At 39.8% G+C, this 15,198-nt stretch overlaps 1 long non-coding RNA gene across 1 annotated transcript; it reads right to left on the bottom strand.

Annotated features, from left to right (window-relative positions):
* Window positions 1-416: 416 nt before the first annotated feature.
* Window positions 417-9,106, bottom strand: LOC107973541 (uncharacterized). Its single transcript, XR_001715909.3, has 2 exons — window positions 1,546-9,106; window positions 417-512 (listed from the first exon to the last, which is right to left on the bottom strand). It is a non-coding gene; the product is annotated as an uncharacterized LOC107973541 (long non-coding RNA).
* Window positions 9,107-15,198: the final 6,092 nt, after the last annotated feature.

Below are 15,198 nucleotides of genomic sequence, written 5' to 3'. Positions count from 1 at the left end.
CAACCTCACCTAGGTTATGCCTTCCTTTCCTCTGGACACTAAGGTGCTCGGTGGCAGGGTACAGGGATTCATTTTCTCTCCCCTACTGGTCTTTCCTGGTCCTTGGCACAGACAGGCTCAATACATGTCTGGTGAATGAAGCAATGGCTGTAATATTGGGACAATGGCCATTTGTGTGTTTGCACACTACGCCTCCCCCTCTCCTCCAGTTCCAGTAGATCGTCTGTCCATTGCCACGTGTCCTTAAAATTCTGAGAGCAAAACCCAACATCTGTGTTGACAGCTCAACAGAAATAGCTAAAGCCAGATGAAAGTTGTTTAGCAGAATTCATTCAGGCTGCTGATCCCTGCACCAGGCTCCCCTTACCCAATGGGATTTCCTGGTTTCTGAAGCTCAGGACAAAATATACACAGTATGGGCTCAGTAAAAATTTATTAAGCTACAGTGAATCAGTCTCTGCTTGAAAATGTAGCATCTTCTCATTTAAACAATTGCTTGAAGGGTCTGTGACCTGGAATAACCAAGAAGTTTGAACTTATTTGGATTCATGAAGAAATAGGTTGGGGGGCAGATAACCAAAATATCTATCACGTTTTTTCACTTGTTTTTTAGAGACGGGGTCTTGCTCTGTTACCCAGGCTGGCTGGTAGCAGTTTTGATTACAGATCAATTACCTAGATTATAGACCATCTGTGATTTGAATGGCTACCGTGTAGCCATTACCAAGGATGAATGAGTTCTGTTGGTAATGACTTGGAAATATTTTCCAAAACTGTACTGTTAAGGTAACAAAAGGTAGTTACAGAAAAATATGTAGAATGATTTTATTTCAGTTAACAACCCAGTAACCAAAATTGCATATGCCATACACCCATACACATCCACAAAGTCCAGAAGGGCACATCCCAGACTGTGAATAGTGGTTACCTCTGAAGAGAGCAGTGGGAAGGGAAGGGGAATATAAAGATACTTTTTACTTGTTTTATTTGATTTTTTCACAATATCTTCACATATTTCTTATATGATTACTTTTTTTTTTAATGAGGCAGTCATTGCTTTGTGAGAAATATTCAGTCCACTCTCTCCCTCTTCCTGAGAAGGATGAATGCTAGTTCCCAACTGTAGAGATGAGAAAAGCCGCTGCCCAGCCTCCTTCCAGACCTGGACCACAGTCGCTTGTCTCACTAGGACTCAGAGGTGCACTGCTGTAGAGTCACCGCATTCCTCCAGCCGGTCCTTGGCTGTTACAGCCACACACACAGCTAATACTTGCTGAATGCTCACTGCTATTAGGCACACTATATTAATTTTCCCATTTACAGTACATTATAATTCATTTTAGAGATAAGCACTCTGGGGCACAGAGAAGTAAGGGAACTTAGCCAAGTTCTCTCAGGGCAGAAACAGAGGAGCCAGGATTCAAACCCACAGAGTCCAGCTCCAGAGCATGGACCCATCCCTACCAGTCACATTGATGCAAGATGAGAAGTCAGACTCCATCTGATTTCCCAGGTGGATTATGATCCATGGGGATTCACACTCACCAAACTCATAGGAAACCTGTATGGAGACCAGGCCAGATGGATCCATTCATGTCAAAGCTGCTCCAATCTTCTTCTCTTTATTAGTACTAGACCTAGGAATGATCCCAGTTAGAAGAAACCACTGTAAATCCTTCATCAGGATGCTTCCCATAAATGTGCCAAACATTTGGGACTGCCTCACATAAATGGTACCTCACCAAATGCTCCATATAGTTTTTGATCTGCCAAGATCTCAGAGTGGAAGATTTCATAACTGAGCTTTCCTGCAGCATGGCCAATAGGCACAGAGGTACTGAAGGCTCCATTCGGTCGGAGGTTGAAGGGAAAATCTTGAGGTGCCCTGAATTATTATCTCTCCCTTTGTGCCTCAAACTCTGGTTGAACTATTAAATTTAAAACATTAGAAAATTTGATTAAGAAGCAAAGTTTTCAGAAAGCACAAAAAGCAAATTTTCTACTGCTTACTTTCAGTCTATTGATCTATTACTAGGAGGATTTCAACTTTTAGGAAATATTAATCATAATATTAAGTCAAGGGTACAATGAGAAAATTGGACAGGGAGGTTTGAGTTTGTAATGACATTTCTTTTTCTATTTTCTTCTGCTTATTACTTGTGTAAGTTTCTTGAGGGCAGGGACTGTTTTTATTTGTATCTCTGGAGCTTAGCAAAGTTGCTGAGATTAGAAGGCACTGAGAATGTGCTTATTGAATGCCTGAGTGCACGGATAAGAATAAAACAAATGTCTCCAGTTTCATCTACAAGTGCTTCTTGGCAGGATCTTTGATTACACATAAAAACAAATGCCTTGCACAGAGTGAAGATGAGAGAATAATTAGAGGTCTACGAGATAGAGCCAAGACTCTATTTAGCAATATTCTTATAAGCATCTCATAGAAACTCTAAAGCCCACTGCCCTAGATGGGAAGTGGCCCCAGGGAAATTGCCTGGGAAGTACAAGATTGCATGATGCAGGCAGAGCTCACAAAATGCACATTGTCCATTGAGAGTGGGAGTGAGACAGATCACCCCATCTGCTGATAGGTGTGTGTACGTGGGACGGGTTAAATCACAGGTTCAACTTTGACCCCAAATTCCTCTTTGACCAAAGCTTTTGACAGTTAGGTTAAATTTCAACTAATATTATTTGACTACACTGCTCCCTTATAACTTATGGGACTGGAAGCTGTCAGCCTTCTTTGGATGTTTTTACTGAAAGTAGCTCTGATGGGAATCGTTTTCCAAAGTCAGTGCAAAGTGAAACCCTAGTGTTTTGGGAAGGGGCAGGATTAGCCATGATAATTAGGATTCAAACCTTTATTTACAGAGATATGCGGGATAAATGGGACCATTCAGGGGTTTCAAACCATTCACTTGACTCCTTTTCCAAATAAGCCAAAGTGGACAAACTCCTGACCCTGGTTTTTGTATATATTTTTGGTTAATATCAATTGAAAGACTGATTCAAAGAGACTTCGAATTCCCGAAGACTATAATAAAATGATGAAACCTTATCCTACGTAGCACAGCTCACCAAGACTTACTCATGTCCAACTACCTATTTGGTAGACACAATGTATACACTGACTTCCATTTTACCAGAAAGAAAACTGAGACTCAGAGAGGAAAGTGTCTTGCCTGAGGCCACACAGCCGGGAAACAGCAGAGAAGGCAGGTCTTCTGAGAATAATCCTGAACGGTCTCCACTACGTTGGAGATGCCTCCCTTTCATATCTTTATCCTAAATGCAAGGCAACTACTAACCCAGGAATGTTTCTGCACATATCTATTAATGCAGCAGACACTTTGGTTGCTTCCTAGCATCCAACCCTACCCATCTTCCTTGCTAACAAAACACAATCTTTTTCATATACCAGCAGTATATGAGGGCTCTAATTTTTCCATGTTTGCCAACTGCTGTTACAACTCCATCTTTAGTATAGCCATTCTAGTGGGTATAAAGTGGTATTGCATTGTAGTTTTAATTTATATTTCTCCCGTGACTAATGATCTTGAGCATTTGTTGGCCAATTATATATCTCCTTTGGGGAAAAGTCTATTGAAATTCTTTGCCCATTTTAAAGCTAGGTTATTTGTCTTTTAGTTGTTGCATTGCAAGAGATCGTTATATATTCTAGACACAAGTTCCTTATCAGATATCTAATTCGCAAATATTCACTCTCATTTTGTGAGTTGTAATGGTGTCCTTTGAAGCAAAAAAAAAAGCTTTTAATTTGGATTAAATTTAATTCATCATTTTTCTTTTATTATTTGTGCTTTTGATGTTGTCTCTAGAAACCATTGCCTAAACCTATAGACCATAAACTTTTAAAGTGTTCATTGATAACAGTCAGGTTGAGATCTATCGTCTTGCTATTTGTTTACTATTTGTCCCATTTAATGTATTCTTTATTTCTTTTCTCTGTCTTCTTTTGGTTTACTAGATATGAAATATTTATTATTTTTGTGATTCCTTTAGGGTTTAAAGTACACATCTTAACTTATCACATGCTATCTTTAAGTGATAATATGTCTTTTCAGATATAGTACAAGAACCTTACAGTAGTTTTCTTTCCTTTCTTTCTTCTTTCTCTTTCTTTCTCTTTCTTTCTTTCTCTCTCTCTCTCTTTCTACCTTACAGTAGTTTTCTTCCCCTTCCTCCCTCCTCCCTCTTTTCTTTCTTCCTTCTTTCTTCTTTCTTTCTTTCTATTTCTTTCTTTCTCTTTCTTTCTTTCTTTCTTTTTTTCTTTCTTTTTCTTTCTTTGTTTCTTTCCTTCTTTTTCTTTCCTCTCTTTCTCTCTCTCTTTCTTTCTTTCTGAAGGAGTCTTGCTCTGCCACCCAGGCTGGAGATCAGCAGCATGATATTGGCTCACTGCAGCCTCTGCCTCCCTGGTTCAAGTGATTCTCCTGCCTCAGCCTCCTGAGCAGCTGGGATTACAGACACCTGCCATCATGCCCAGCTAATTTTTGTATTTTTAGTAGAGACAGGGCTTTACCATGTTGGCCAGGCTGGTCTCAAACTCCCAACCAAAGGTGATCCACCTGCCTTGGCCTCCCAAAGTGCTGGGATTACAGGCGTGAGCCACCGCATCCAGCCCTTACAGTAGTAGACTTTAATTTCTTCCCGCTAGAATTTTGTGCTACTGTTATCATGCATCTTACCTTTATGTATGTTATAAACTTCAGACTACATTGTTATTATTTAGGTTTAAATGACTATCTTTTAAAGAGATGTAAATAATAATTAAAATTTCATCACATAGTTACCATTTCCTTTGGTATTCATTCATTTTGTGTATCCAGACTTCCATTTGGTATCATTTTCTTTCTTCCTGTAAGACTTTAATATTTCTTGTAGTGTGGGTCTGGTGGTTATAAATTCTTTCAGCTTGTTTGTCTGAAACAGTCTTTATTTTGCCTCCATTTGTGAAAGGTAGTTCTACTGATACAGAATTCTGGGTTGACAGAGTTTTTTTTCATTCACTGCTTTAAAGATGTTGCTTCACTCTGTGCTTGTGTTGTTTTCTATGAGAAGTCTTCTATAATTTTTATCTTTATTCTTCCAGGTAACATGCCTTTTCTTTTGGCTGTGTTAAATATTTTTCTCTTTATCATTGATTTTTGAACAATTTGATTATGATGAGCTGTGGTATAGTTTTTTCATGTTTCTTGTGCTTGGGGTTTGTTGAGCTTCTTGGATCTACATGTTAAAGGCTTTGGTTATTATTTCTTCAAATATTTTTCCCATACCTCTTTCTCTCTCCTCTCCTTTGGGGGCTCCAATCAGACTTCTATTAGCCTACTTGAAGTCTTATAGCTCACTGCCTCATAGCTTAGTAGAGAAGGCAGGAAAGCGAGTTGGCTCTTCCAAGTGCAATGTATCATATGCTGAACAAGAGAAATGTCCAAGGGGTTATAGGCACAGAGATAAAGGGCACATGACTTGCCTGAAGGAAAGCTGGTGGGATAAGTCAGAGGAAACTTCACAGAGGCAGCTCTGTTTATTTTTAAAATTCTATTTGTCTCTGTGTTTGTCATTTGGTATAGTATTTACTGCTGTGTCCTCAAGTTCACTAATCTTTTCTTTTATAATGTCTAACTTTTTTTTTTGAGACAGTTCTTGCTCTGTCACCCAGACTGGAGTGCAGTGGTGCAATCATAGCTCACTGCAGCCTTGAATTCCTGGGCTCCAGTGATCCTCCCACCTCAGCCTCCTGAGTAGCTGAGACTACAAATGTGTGCCATCACACCTGGCTAATTTTTAAATTTTTTTGTAGAGACGGGGTCTTGCGATGTTGTCCAGGCTGGTTTTGAACTCCTGGCCTCAAGCAATTCTCCTGCCTTGGCCTCCCAAAGTGCTGGAATTACAGGCATGAGCTACCATGCTTGGTTGCTAATATTCTTTTAATACCATCCAGTTTATTTTTCATCTCAAACATTCAGACATTGCAGTTTTCATCTCTAAACATTCAATGTGGTTTTGTTTGGTTGGTTTTTAGATATTTTCTATCTTCACTTAACATGGTAAACATATAGAATACAAGAATAGTAACTGCTTCAATATCCTTGTTTTCTATTTTTAGCATATTCGTAAATTTTGAAAAGGTACAATTGATTGAATTTTCTACTCTTTATGGCTATTTTTTCCTGTTTCTTTGCATGTTTGGTAGTTTTTTATTGGATGCCATATGTTGTAAATTTTACTGTGTTGAGTAGAGAATAGTTTTGTATCCCATAAATATTCTGGGTCTTTTGCTCTGAGATGCAGTTTAGTTACTTTGAAATACTTTGATCTTTTTAAGTCTTGCTTTTAAGATTTGATAGGTAGGACTGTCTGGCCAGGGCTAATCCTTCACCTAGTACTAAGACAAGACGTTTTAGCATAATGTGTTCAATGCTCATAAATGATGAGATTTTTCATTTGTGCTGGTAGAAACAGGCGCTATTCCTGGCCCTATGTGAGTGCCAGATACTGTTACCCTCTTATCCTTTTGGTTGGTTCTTTCCTTAGCCTTGGATAATTTCCTTGCTGATCTGTTGTCTGGGGACTACTTGAAGATCTGCAGATCTCTGGAGTTCTTACCTGTGCATCTGTCTCCTCTCCAGTACTCTTTTCTGCAAACTCTTGCTGACTTGGTCTTCCTGAACTCTTAGCTCTGTTTCCTCAACTCAAGGAATTAACCACAGTCTGCCTGGGTTTTGCCTAACTGTGCCATAACCTAGAAACTCTCTCAAAGCAATAAGCTGGGGCAATTGTAAGATTCTCATAATTTATTTCCAGGTTCTCAGAGATCAGTTTCCTTCATTGTATGATGACTAGTGTCTTGGAACCTATTTTATGTAGTTTGCTTTTTGGTTGTGCCATGCAGAATGATTGATCTTGGCCAGAAACAGGAGTTAAAATTTTTTTGATAATCATATTATCTTCAAGTAGCGATAATCTTAGCTCTTTCCTTCCAATTCTTCTATATATCATTTCATTTTCTTGCCTTATAGTCTTGGCTAAAACTGCCAGAACTGTGATAACAATAATGGTAATAGTGGATTATCTTGTTTTATTCTAAATTTTAAAGTTTTCTTGCATTTTTAACTATGGCGGTTGGTGTAGGTTTTAGCCAATCAATTCCACTTGCTTCCTTATTTTTCATTTGAGTCCAAGGGATCTCCTTAGTGCAAATGTATGCTAAGCATTGTACTTTAGGTGCTGGGTGTAGAAAGAGCCAGGTGATAGAGTCTTTGAGGAAGGGAGCTCAGAGTTTAATAGGGAAGGCAGAAAATCAAGTCAGCTTTTTCAAATGCAGTGTGTTAGATGCTAAACAAGAGATACATCCAGGTTACTATGGGCACAGAGATAAAGGGCATATGACTTGCCTGAAAGAAAGAGAGTGGGAGAAGTCATGGAGGACTTCACAGAAATGGTAATACTTAGGCCTAATATTGAAGGATAAACAGGAGTTCAACAGTCTGACCAAAGGGGAATAGCACTATGGGCAGAAGGAAAAGCATATACCAAGCAGAAACGTGTGAAAGCAAATAGTCAATGTGACTAGAGAAGTGAGTGCTTGAGGAAATAATGGGAATGAAGTCAGGTCTTTATGGTTTTTGGATAATTTTTAACTTTTATTGTGGAGAGTATCTCTTTTCTGAGTTGATCTGTGAATCTTCTCTATTGAAATATAGGGCATATAACCCTGGAAAGTATATTGCCTATTCTCATTGTTTTATGGTTTTTTTTGTGTTAACCAGATGAAGTGATAAAAGAAGTCTAGCAGAATAAGAAGACCTGGGCAGGGCACAGTGAAGAGGGGCATTTTAGCAATCCTGCTTTATACCCCAGTGTTTCCGGTTTTTAAAATTCATAAACCAATAACATTTTCAAAAGAATTTTTGTTGCAAAGATGTTAAAATATAAAACTAATAATTACTGTAGATGATCACATCATAATATAAATAACGAAAAAGGCAAGAAAGGCATAATCTGAGCCCGGTTGGCAACCTGATTCTGATTTGCTCTGTAACCCAGTCACGATGTAACAGTTGGGTTTCCAGGTTCAGAATGAAAATATAGAACAGCAGGCTGATAACAAAATTAATATCTTTGGCAGGTAAGTCTTCTTATGTGTGCCTCGCGGTCAAACCAGGTCCTCTCTACTTCTCCACTCCCATGTAGGCGGCCTCCCACTCTAGGATGGGAGGAGTGCAGAACAGAGGTCAGGAGCCCGGTGCCAGCATGTATGTCCCAGTAGGGTGGCTCACACCTTTAGTGACCCTGAGCCTACTTTTCCTATCTAAAAACTTGGCCCTGTGACCATTGACCATTTGGCCATGAGCCACATATCGTAATAGTCTTATTCAGATTGCGAAGCAGCAATCTAATCAACGGCTCTTTTGATTAGACCTGGATGAAGTCAACACTCAATTCCAGAGGCTTCCAGTGACCCTAGAAAGTGGGCAGAGCTGTACCATGGCTCCCCTCTAGGTGAAAGGTCTCGTCAGTCTTGACAAAGTTGACTAAGGACGTTTGAACCTATGACTACACAGATTGCCTCACCTCTTCCCAGTAAATGTGAACTCTCCCAACCCAGTTTTTCATTTACGTGTCCATGGATGGAATGAGGAATTAGCACCGCAGCCATTATCAAAATCATTACTATAAGAAATTTTTTACTTCTCTAGAAAGGCCATTTATTCTAGGATCTGAAGGAGAAGGGTAGAGCTCAGGTCACTTCCTCAGGCTGATCCGTTTATCTTTCCTGATAGTCAGTTTCTGATAAATGCAGCCCTTTTGAGATATTCTGCTTTATTATTGCCCTGGATGTCCTTGGTCACTCAGCACACCCAGGATGCTTAGCTAATATTATCTTGGTGAAGGTGGGGGAGATTGGTGTCCTGTTTGTATCTGCCAAGTTAGTGACCAGCTCTTCATCCCTGCAAAAGGCAGTATGAGGTGCTGGTTCAATGCATATCAGAAGACCACCCACAAGCTGGGATTCTAAACCTGCTGTCTAAAGCGAGTTGTGTCCTCTCCCCAGCCAGCTTGCCCACAGCATCCAAAATCCAGATCATCCATGAATGTCAAAGTTGACAGATCTTTGAGGACATTAATTCTAAGAAATTATAACTAAGAGTCTTTAGGAGCCTAGAGAGCCCAGAAACACCTGAATTATGTGTAAAATTTCAGATTACATTTTTCTGTTAAGGCTTTCAATAGATTCTCAAACTTAACCTTCCCAAAAGTTCAAGAAGCCTTGACTTAATGCAATCCCTTGTTAACTAATGAGCAAACAGAGAAGTGAAGTAATCTGCACAAGTAACACAGGTAGGAAGGAGTGGAGCTGGAAGAGAACTTGGGGTCTGCTACATTCCACTCTCTACTCCCACTTGGAATCTAGAGCAGAATTCCCCAAAGTGGTCCACTCAGTTCCTATATCAAGTTAAACATTCAGACGTCTAGGTCCATCACAGACCTACTGAGTCAGAGTGTCTCAGGACAGGGCCTAGGTGTTTAGCAAGCTCTCCTGGTGTTTTGGGGACACACTAAAGTTTGGCAATCCAGGACCCTTCCCCAAATTAAAAAACACACAAAAAAGATAAAGTAATGAGATGGCTGTAACCAGTTTCAACTCTATTAGCTACTTTCTCCACATTTCTAAATGACATGTTTTTATAAGCTTTCTTTCCTCCTCTTCCCCATTTTCCTCCTCATTTTCCTTTTAGCTTAAGATATTATCACCTGATTTATTATCATGGAAATTAAGGATCACGAGACTGATTTGGTTTTCAGGTGCCCACCTGGGCACACCCCTATCATCTCCATTTTCAGGGAATGCTCCAGAATCACAACTGACTTACCCCACTTCACCTGTCACAGCAGGTTCAATCTCTGTTTATCTGGGAAAGCACTGGAGAGCTGCTCTATGACCCATATTCCTAGCTGCCTTCCACAGCTTCCCTGATCCCACAACACACTTAGGAATCATTAACAAACCTCAGTAGGAACATGCAGGTAAGGGAGGGGATCTTTGCATTCTCCTGATTTGCAAGGTCCACCTGCAACCTCTCTGCTACCCTTCTCCTATGCTCCAGTGTTTTCATTCCCCTGCCTGCACACTTTCCACTGTATATCATCTTCCCAATTCATCAGTGTTGATAAAATACTCCATAATTTTTCATTGGTTGTTCTTTCATTTATGTTCACTTTTTTTTAAAAGGGTCCTCTGCTAAGGACTCAGTAGTGTAATATTCTTTGTTTTCCCCGCTTAGGATGGGATGGTTCACATTCTCACCACAGACACCTGCAATCCTAGCTACAGGAGAGCCCCTTGGCCCTCACAGGCCCTGAGTGTAGTATAGAGAGCTGCCTAATGTCCCAGAGAAGGAATTTACTCTGGGTCACATCCTCCTGCTGGGACCCAAATGCTACAACATGGCACAATTTTGAGAGTGGAGCCAACACCACACAACATCCTGCTCTGGGATACCTATCCACTCAGAGAGCTGCAGCATTACAACCCTGGCTGGACCCAGCAATGCGGCTGTGTTCCTAGCACCCAAGCCCCTGCAGTGGCCTACACCCCAGGGAACAGAGAGTTCAGCACCTCAGGGAGGCTGCTCCTAGGACATAGGGAGCCAAAACATATGTTCCACAGAATTTGAGAGCCACCTGCTTGGGACCACCGCCATTGACTGTAGTGCCACTCCCTCCAGAGAAGGGGCTGCTGTGTACCTGTATGAGCCATCTGGGGGCCCAAAACCCAGCCTGACTGGGCCACCAGTGCCATCACAGGTGCTCATGCATACTGCATGGGGGCCTGAGGACTGGCTGTCTGCCCAGACCACCACAGCCACTGCATATATCTGCACTTGTTGCCCAGGGCCCAAAGGACTGGCTTTCCTGGACCACCACTGCCATTGCAGACACCTGCATATGCTGCCCAAGAGGCTGAGGACTGGCCTTCCTGGACTTCTACCACCATTGCTCACACTCTTACATACCACCTGGGGGCCCAAAGATTGGCCTGCCTGGCCTGCTGCCACAATCATGCCATCACCACTTTGGACACTCATGTGTCCTAGCCAGGGTCCCAAGAACTAGCTCACCCTAACTGTTGCTGTCATTTCAATTGCCTGATATGCTTCCTGGGGGCCCAAGGACTGTCCTACTCATCTCACTGCTATTGCCACCTGTGTGCCCTGCCCAGGGGTCCAAGGACCAGACTGATCAGGGCTTGCAACCACAACAGATGGTGCTCAGCCACACCACTCAGGGGCCTAAGAACTGGCCTGCCTGGTACCCCAGTTCCCAGGAAAGCCTCACCACAGCCTCTACAAACAATAGTAGCCTAAGCCACTGAGAAACTCACTGACACCACTGACATTGATTATAGCCAAATAAATCATGCAGAGTACACTATGGTGCCTACCCAGAACCACAGCAAAAGTACCCTACCCAACCAACACTATGGATATATCTATAGGAAAAAGACTTTCCCTATGAAGGCTATTCCAAAAATTGGAAGAACCAACTATTACACCAGATGCACAAATATCAACATAAGTACACAAGAAACATGAAGAAGCAAGGAAACATGACATGTGAAACACACACACATGCATACACACACTCTAATTCTTCAGTAATAGGCTCCAAAGAAAATGAAATAAATGAAATGCCTGAAAAAGGAATTCAAAATAATGATCTTAAGGATACTCAGTGAGATATGAGAACACAGATAGATAATACAAAGAAATAAGAAAACTATTCTATGATTTGAATGGAAAATTTTAAAAAGAAGTCAAAATCATAAAAAAAGAAACAAACAGGAATCCTAGAATCCTGAAACTGAAGAATTTAATGAATGAAAAAAATATATAATATAGCTTCAACAATACCAGATCAAGAAGAAAAATGAATTTCTGAATTTGAAGACAGATCTGAAATAACCCAGTCAGACCAAAAAACAAAAAATAAATAAATTAATTAAAAAGAGTAAAGAAACCTACATAACATGGAGAACACCATCAATAGAACAAACATTCAAAGTTGGAAGTTCCAGAAGGAGAATAAATAGGGAAAAACAAAGAAAATCTATTTAATGAAATAATAGCTAAAAATTTCCCAAGTAAATGAAGAGATATAAACATTGACATACAGGAAGCTCAAAGGTACTCAAATAGATTCAATCCAAAAAGATCTTCCTTGAGGCACATCACAGTCAAATTGTCAAAAGTCACAGATATAGAGAGAATTCTAAAAACAGCAAGAGAAAAATGTCAAGTCACATATAAGGACATTTCTATTAGACTAACAGCATATTTCTTATCAGAAACATTATAAGTCAGGAGAGAATGGGATGATATATTCAAAGTACTGGAAGAAAAAAAAGTGTCAGCCAAGAATACTATACACAACAAAGCTATCCTTCAGAAATAGAAGAGAAAAAAAGTTTTTTTTCCAGAAAAGCAAAACCTAAAGGAATTCATCACCACTAGACTGGCCCTACAAGAAATATTAAGGAAGTCCTACATTTGGAAGTGAAAAAACAATGTCTACCACCATGAAAACACACAAAAGTACAAAACTCACTGACAGAGTAGACACACAAATGAGAAAAAGAAAGGAATCAAATATCACTGCAGAAAACCACCAAATTGCAAAAGTAAATAATAAGGGAGAAAGAAAGGAACAAAGGATATACAAAACAATTAGAAATCAATGAACAAAATGACAGCAGTAATTTATCACTTATCAATAATAATGTTTAATGTAAATGGTTTAAATTCCCTAACTGAAACATAAAGACAGATGGAATGAATTTTAAAAAAGACCAAACTTTATGCTGCCTACAAGAACTCACTCCACCTAGTTTCAGACACACATAGACTGAAAGTGAAGAGATGGAAAAAGATATTCCATGCAAACAGAAACCAAAATTGTCCAGAAGCAGCTATACTTATATCAGATAAAGAAGTTTTTAAGTAAAAATTTAAAAAGACACTCTTTAGTTTAATTAGATCCCATTTGTCAATTTTGGCTTTTGTTGCCATTGCTTTTGGTGTTTTAGACATGAAGTCCTTGACCATGCCCACGTCCTGAATGGTATTGCCTAGGTTTTCTTCTAGGGTTTTTATGGTTTTAGGTCTAACATTTAAGTCTTTAATCCATCTTGAATTAATTTTTGTATAAGGTGTAAGGAAGGGATCCAGTTTCAGCTTTCTACACATGGCTAGCCAGTTTTCCCAGCACCATTTATTAAATAGGGAATCCTTTCCCCATTTCTTGTTTTTGTCAGGTTTGTCAAAGATCAGATAGTTGTAGATATGTGGCATTATTTCTGAGGGCTCTGTTCCATTCCATTGGTCTATATCTCTGTTTTGGTACCAGTACCATGCTGTTTTGGTTACTGTAGCCTTGTAGTACAGTTTGAAGTCAGGTAGCGAGATGCCTCCAGCTTTGTTCTTTTGGCTTAGGATTGACTTGGCAATGCGGGCTCTTTTTTGGTTCCATATGAACTTTAAAGTAGTTTTTTCCCAATTCTGTGAAGAAAGTCATTGGTAGCTTCATGGGGATGGCATTGAATCTATAAATTACCTTGGGCAGTATGGCCATTTTCACGATATTGATTCTTCCTACCTGTGAGCATGGAATGTTCTTCCATTTGTTTGTATCCTCTTTCATTTCATTGAGCAGTGGTTTGTAGTTCTCCTTGAAGAGGTCCTTCACATCCATTGTAAGTTGGATTCCTAGGTATTTTATTCTCTTTGAAGCAATTGTGAATGGGAGTTCACTCATGATTTGGTGCTCTGTTTGTCTGTTATTGGTTATAAGAATGCTTGTGAGTTTTGCACACTGATTTTTTAGCCTGAGACTTTGCTGAAGTTGCTTATCAGCTTAAGGAGATTTAGAGCCTCTGCACAGCAAAAGAAACCACCATCAGAGTGAACAGGCAATCTACAGAATGGGAGAACATTTTTGCAATCTACTTATCTGACAAAGGGCTAATATCCAGAATCTACAATGAACTCAAACAAATTTACAAGAAAAAAACAAACAACCCCATCAACAAGTAGGCGAAGGATATGAACAGACGCTTCTCAAAAGAAGACATTTATGCAGCCAAAAGACACGTGAAAAAATGCTCATCATCACTGGCCATCAGAGAAATGCAAATCAAAACCACAATGAGATAACATCTTACACCAGTTAGAATGGCAATCATTAAAAAGTCAGGAAACAACAGGTGCTAGAGAGGATGTGGAGAAATAGGAACACTTTTACACCGTTGGTGGGACTGTAAACTAGTTCAATCATTGTGGAAGTCAGTGTGGCGATTCCTCAGGCATCTAAAACTAGAAATACCATTTGATCCAGCCATCTCATTACTGGGTATATATCCAAAGGATTATAAATCATGCTGCTATAAAGACACATGCACACGTATGTTTATTGCGGCACTATTCACAATAGCAAAGACTTGGAACCAACCCAAATGTCCAACAATGATAGACTGGATTAAGAAAATGTGGCACATATATACCATGGAATACTATGCAGCCATAAAAAATGATGAGTTCATGTCCTTTGTAGGGACATGGATGAAGCTGGAAACCATCATTCTCAGCAAACTATTGCAAGGACAAAAAACCAAACACCGTATGTTCTCACTCATAGGTGGGAATTGAACAATGAGAACACATGGACACAGAAAGGGGAACATCACACATCAGGGCCTGTTGTGGGGTGGGGGGAGGGATAGCATTAGGAGATATACCTAATGTTAAATGACGAGTTAATGGGTGCAGCCACCAACATGGCACATGTATACATATGTAACAAACCTGCATGTTGTGCACATGTACCCTAAAACTTAAAGTATAATAAAAAAAATTTAAAAAGACAAAGAAGGTCATTATATAATGGTAAAGGGATCAGTTGCATAAGAGGATATAACAATTGCAAATATATATGCACCCAACATTGGAGCACCCAGATATATAAGGCAAATATAATTAGAGCTAAAGAGAGAGACAGACCCCAATACAATAATAGTTAGGGACTTCAACATCCCACTTTCAGCATTGGACAGATCACCTGGACATAAAATCAACAAAGAAATATCAAACTTAAATTCCACAATAGACCAAATGGACCTAA

This window comes from Pan troglodytes, chromosome 12 (genome assembly GCF_028858775.2).
Source record: "Pan troglodytes isolate AG18354 chromosome 12, NHGRI_mPanTro3-v2.0_pri, whole genome shotgun sequence".
NCBI classification, from domain to species: domain Eukaryota; kingdom Metazoa; phylum Chordata; class Mammalia; order Primates; family Hominidae; genus Pan; species Pan troglodytes.
Note: the sequence above shows the minus strand (reverse complement) of the source record. Positions and strands in the feature narration are given on the sequence as shown.